Raw genomic sequence first — 5,617 nt, forward strand, 5'->3', positions numbered from 1 at the left:
CTTTTGGACGTGGAATGCAAGGAAGCATGGACACTTGAGACAAATGCTTGGAATACCAAAGTAGACTCAACACAATGCCCCAAAGAGTGTGGGCTTCATTCCATTATGGGATATTTATACAAGTTGGAGAGCTTCTCTCTTTGCATGTAAGAATTGTAACACATTCTCTCTCTACATGTAGAAGTTGTAACACATTCTCTTTCTACATGTAGAAGTTGTAACACATTCTCTTTCTACATGTCCATGTTGGCACAAAGTTAACACTAGGAGTGGAGTTGCCTTTGTACTACGGAATTCTCTATCACTCAATGAATGGAATTAATGGACAGAAACTTCTCTCAACACAATGAACAAAAATATCTCTTTGGAAGTGAACAAAAGGAACTCACGATCAGTCAAGACAACTCTCAATCAGTATCTCTTACACACTCTCATACAAATAATAATGCCTCAATGGAAGGCAAGGGAGCTCTGATACCATGAACAAATATGGAGAGAGGAGAGGAGAAGAGTGGAGATGAGGAGAGAGGGCATAGCTAGAGAGCACACCACAAATAACTAATTGTGCACTATATTCAGTTGAAAATGATGAATATATACAAACCCTTTAGGGTTAGGGTTAGGGTTTCTAGCCCTTTCCTTTATAGCACTCTATGTGTTAGTGTTATGCACAATATCAAACACATGATGTTGAGATGAATCCTTAACATACCCCATCAAGATCCGATTCTATCACAACCACTTCTTGAGAGTATTGGAGAATGGACTCATCATCAAACCCCAGTACCTCAAGGACAGAGGAGTTTCACATGCATTGAGGATTACCATTGGATAGACGCAGGTCTCATCACATCAGTTGTTGGGGATTGAGCTAAGGAGAGCTATAGGCATACCTAGAGAGCAGCAAATCCATAGGTTATGTACATTAGGGCAGGTTGAGACAAAGCAGCATTTTTTATGTGTCTGCCTAGCCTACTATGAGATTCGAGGATGATAGCACAGCCTCGATGACTTTCATGACCAGTCTGCATTGGGCTACATACCTGATTGAGATGCAATGACATAGAGATACAATACTATGACACAGTAGCTAGTGACAGCATCACAACATATTAAGGCAGATTGAGCACATCAACATGTCACAAACTTCAATGCATTTTAGTCAGCAGCTCCAAGACACACTAGGGTGTAGGAGGAGGAGTTAGCTGACTTGTGACTAGTGTGGATTAGTGGAGAGAGATGGCATGGTACTACTGAGCGAGGGACACAGAGTCCATGCATGACATGGAGAGTGACATGTCTTTTCAATGAGAAAAACAAAGATCATATTCAGTATGAAGACCTAATTAGAAGGAAAGGTAGAGCAAAGGATGGCGACTCTTGGGAAAGCAACTAATAGTCTCAAAAAGCCATTCCCAACCTTCCATTTATGAGGACATAAATGTTTGTCAAGAAAGGAAGAATGTTAAGCTCCAAACTAACTATGGGTGGTTTGTACCTAACCTAGGTAAGGGAACTCATAGGGTTTAAAAATATTGATAAGGGGGCTTAACCAAGGATAGGTTTAGTAGGCATTATATGGAATTAGGGTTCGACTAACCAAAAGAGCTAGTCAGAAGGGATGCAAAATGTGTTTTGGTTGTGTATAGGACACTAGGGCTTATTGGCCGTGGACTAGGCTCACGTGATTCTCATGGCCTTCTGATTTGGGGTGGTCCAAGGTAACATGCAATTTGGTTGGGAGGTGACTTCAACGCCTACTAACCCCACATTGCTGTTATCATTATATTCACTCGAGGTATTTGCATCTGCCTCTTGGGAAATGTCTCCTTGAAAGCATATACCCTTCCAGAAATACAATCATCCATTAGTCTAAGGTTTAGGAAAGGAATTCGTCAAGGATCATGGCATCACTCTTCTTCATTACAAATAATTCCCAATTGCATCGCCTCCGTCATTTTTCAAGCTTTGATGATTCAAAACTCCTGGGATCTAGATCAGCAAGTAGCTTGCACATCAGAAGATTGTTCATCACATTGCTTTATGTTTTGACTTGGTTGCCATTTTGCCCAAGCCCCTCTCTAGACATCACCATAATTTAGAATCTTGAAGGATCCCCATATACTACTCAAGAATTGGTTCTTCTTTGGGAGTCGAATGTTCATCATGTGCCCTTAACTGTCCAAGAAGTGTCATTTCTTTGTTATCTCAGCCTAATTTTTTGCAGATGCAAACATCCTACGTACTCTTGTTTTCTTTTTGTTTTGGACTCCCCTCACCATAACCAGTGAAAAGGCATTTTGTGACATCCAGCTTCTACTGTGCTGTTAAAGCACATGAGCACAAACAAAACACCCAGACAGTATGAAGCCTCTTAGACTAAATTTATGGCCTAATCATACTACATACTTCCAGTGATGTGACATGACAGCTTTTGTAAGGTTTCTAATTGCGATATAAGCTGTTGCATTGACCTCTAGGAAAAATTTGTTGGTATATGTCCATACACCGTCCATGTTTTTATCTCAGCCTTCCCATTATGCTGAGGCGCATATGCTGTAGTCAACTACTATTTGAAGTAAAATTTCCCACAACAGAAGCTCGATGCTTCACACATACATTCTCACCACCACACTTCAAGCATACATTCTCACCACCCTCAAATTTTTCCCCTGCTTGATTACTTGCCCCTTGTGGCTGTGTCTAGTCAGCAGCCGGTAAGAGGTTTTACTCCCTCCTTCATAACCACCCTTCCCTCCTATTTTGCCACCTCATCCTTCCATCTACCCTCGCCAACCCTCATCCATGTCCATAAGGCCTATTAATGCAAATTGATGATGTGTTGAAGGACCATGTGGCCTATTGAGATGAAGTGACAAGAGAGCCTAAAGGTGTCGAACCAAAGCCACAGTGTGAATAAACTTCTAACCCTAAATTTGTTTCTTGTGATGAGAAGATGATAGAATAGTCAATCATTGCTCATTAGAACCATACTTGAGATAGTAGAGCAATCTTTCAGTTACCATTTCATGTGTAGGAAGAAGTCGAATCTTGCAGAAAACAGGTACGCTCAGATGCATTCCAAGTGCCTTCACGATCGCAAAAACTGTCTCCCAATCCTGTATGAAATCAGTTGACAAGAACTTTTCCATGAATGCCATGAAACATCCTCCAAGTACGGCATAACATGCACATCTACTTCAATCCACGGAGAGACTCTGCAGCAAATCTCGTCTCATGCTAAATCCCTTGGCCACCTATACTCGAACAAATGAGGCACTTACTTTCTTGTCCAGAAGATAGGCTCCATAATGTCCATCCATGGCCGACTGCTGTGGACAACCTAAGTTGAGGTCCACGGCATCGCAAACAGGCTAGCAAAGCTGAGCAGCATGCAAAAGAACATCTGCGTCATTTCCACACAACTGGACCACCAAAGGTCTATCTTCTTCAAAAGTTTGCAGTGATTCGCGTCTATACTCTTAATCTGAGACAAGCAGGTCACTGTAAACAACAAGACAAAATTGGTCTACACAGAGGCAAAAGATTTCAAACAGCATAAACCTCAAAGTAGTGCAAATATTTCAGCATGAAGAAGGGATAAACCTGAAGAGCATCTGTGTGTATGCGAAGTGTGCATTATGTCTACGACAGAGGAGGTGAAAAGGCAGGTCACTGAGACTACCACATACTTGATCTTCCATAGCCAGTCCTCCATGTATCCAAGCTTCCAAATTGCTCCAATATATAAAGTGAGAAGCTTTGCTACCTCTCTATATATAGATTGCATGATTCTTTGATCAAATCATGATTTTTTGATCAAATGATATAAAGGATTGGCGGGGGCGGTTGTTGTAGCGTAGTTATATGCAAATGTGGCGAGCATTGGAGTTGAAGGCATTGGCCAAAACGTAGCTGCATGCAGATTGGGCGAGATTTGCCAAGGGTGTCTCTGCCACAAGTGCGGGTGTGGATGTAGTGTTGTTGGGAGGCTGAGAGTGGTGTTAGTGTGTGTAGGGACCATCGTGTTAATAATGTGCCTAAGATTGTCCTACATGTGTAGGGAACTGTGGCGGTGCAGACGGATTGTTAATCGGAGGTCACGGCGTGAAGATATGAGCAAATATGTGCGAAACGAGGCCCACACAGGGGCGCAAATGAGTGAGTGCTAGGGATGCCAAAATGGTGTGCAATGGGCTGGAAAAATACCCCGTAGCGTGGTGTTTTCGTGTGTGAAATCTAGGTTCAAATAGGGTTCAGTTTGGGTTCCAAAGGATGAGTTACAAGGGGTTAAAGTAGGGGTAAAATTGACCTTTTTTGGGAGGGTGTCCTAAGGGTGGTGTGAATGGACTTTAAGTCCAACTGAGGGATTGGAACCAAGTTAATCTAGTTAGGTTAACTAACCTATATCCTCCCAGTTATTATAACTTGGAGGTTTGACTAACTGCAGTTAGTTACTAACTTAAGAGTTAGTCTAACCTAACTGATATTAACTAACCGAAGTTAAAATAACTTAACTAACCTAACCTAATGGTAGTTAACTAACCCAGCTAGCCTAATTAACCTAACCTAATGGCAATTAACTAACCTAACCTAATTAACCAAGTAACCTAACTAAAGTTAGTTTTAGGTTAGGTTAGTTTTTTTTTTTTGGACAGTGTGGGAGGGGCTTTTCCGACGGCAGTGGGGGGGGGGACGGGGGAGGGGGGTTCGAGCAGGGGGGCGTCCAAGGCAGGGGGTTTTACACAAAGGGGAGGGGAGCGGGGGGAAGAGGGGAGGGGAGCGGGGGGAAAGGGGAGAGCGGGCGAGGCACGGGCGGGTGGGGTGGCTGGCGGGGGGGCAGTGGGGTGGCGGGCGGGCGGGCTGGCGGGCGGGCGGGCGATGGGGTGCGGGTGGGCGGGGTGGCTGGCGGGCGGGCGGTGGGGTGGCAGGCAGGCGGCGAGGCGGGGAGCGGGGTGGCGAGTGGGGGAGCGTGGCGGTGGGTGGGGAGCGAGGTGGCGGGCGAGCGCCAGGCGAGGAGTGGGTAGAGCAGCAGGGGGGATTGAGGGGAGAGGAAGAGCCGAGAGGGGGAGGGGGGTGGGAACTAGAGAGAGAGGGCACAGAGAGAGAGAGAGAGAGAGAGAGAGGGGGGGGGTGGGAGCTAGAGAGAGAGAGAGAGGGGGGGTAGGGGGGAGAGAGAGAGAGAGAGAGGGGGGGAGGGGGAGAGAATGACAGAGAGAGAGAGAGAGAGAGAGAGAGAGAGAGAGAGAGAGAGAGAGAGAGAGAATGAGTGAGAGAGAGAGAGAGAGAGTGAGTGAGACGAAAGAGAGAGAGAGTGTGTGTGTGTGTGAGAGAAAGAGAGAGGGGGGGAAAGGGAGAGAGAGAGAGAGAGAGAGAGAGAGAGAGAGAGAGAGAGCAGAGGCAGGGGGAGGGATAGAGAGAGAGAAAGAGAGAGATAGAGAGGGGGAGGGAAAGAGAGGTAGAAAGAGAGAGAGAGAGAGAGAGAGAGAGAGAGAGAGAGAGAGAGAGGTAGAAAGAGAGAGAAAGGGGGAGGGATAGAAAGAGATGGAGGGGGAGAGGGGGGAGGGGGTGGTGGAGATGGAGGGGGGAGGGGGGAGGGGGAAGATGGAGGGGGGAA

The 5,617-nt window shown here is 45.7% G+C and overlaps 1 long non-coding RNA gene across 2 annotated transcripts; it reads right to left on the reverse strand.

Moving 5' to 3' along the window:
- Nucleotides 1-1,304: 1,304 nt before the first annotated feature.
- On the reverse strand, nucleotides 1,305-3,719 carry LOC147891570 (uncharacterized). 2 transcript variants are annotated; one of them, XR_015542522.1, is made up of 3 exons: nucleotides 3,607-3,719; nucleotides 3,285-3,487; nucleotides 1,305-3,119 (listed from the first exon to the last, which is right to left on the reverse strand). It is a non-coding gene; the product is annotated as an uncharacterized LOC147891570 (long non-coding RNA). The 2 variants fall into 2 exon arrangements; XR_015542521.1 differs by having other exon boundaries at nucleotides 3,285-3,504.
- Nucleotides 3,720-5,617: the final 1,898 nt, after the last annotated feature.

The sequence above is a fragment of the Dipteris shenzhenensis genome, chromosome 17 (assembly GCF_047967505.1).
Source record: "Dipteris shenzhenensis isolate YYH24624 ecotype China chromosome 17, Dip_SZ_1.0, whole genome shotgun sequence".
Lineage (NCBI taxonomy): Eukaryota > Viridiplantae > Streptophyta > Polypodiopsida > Gleicheniales > Dipteridaceae > Dipteris > Dipteris shenzhenensis.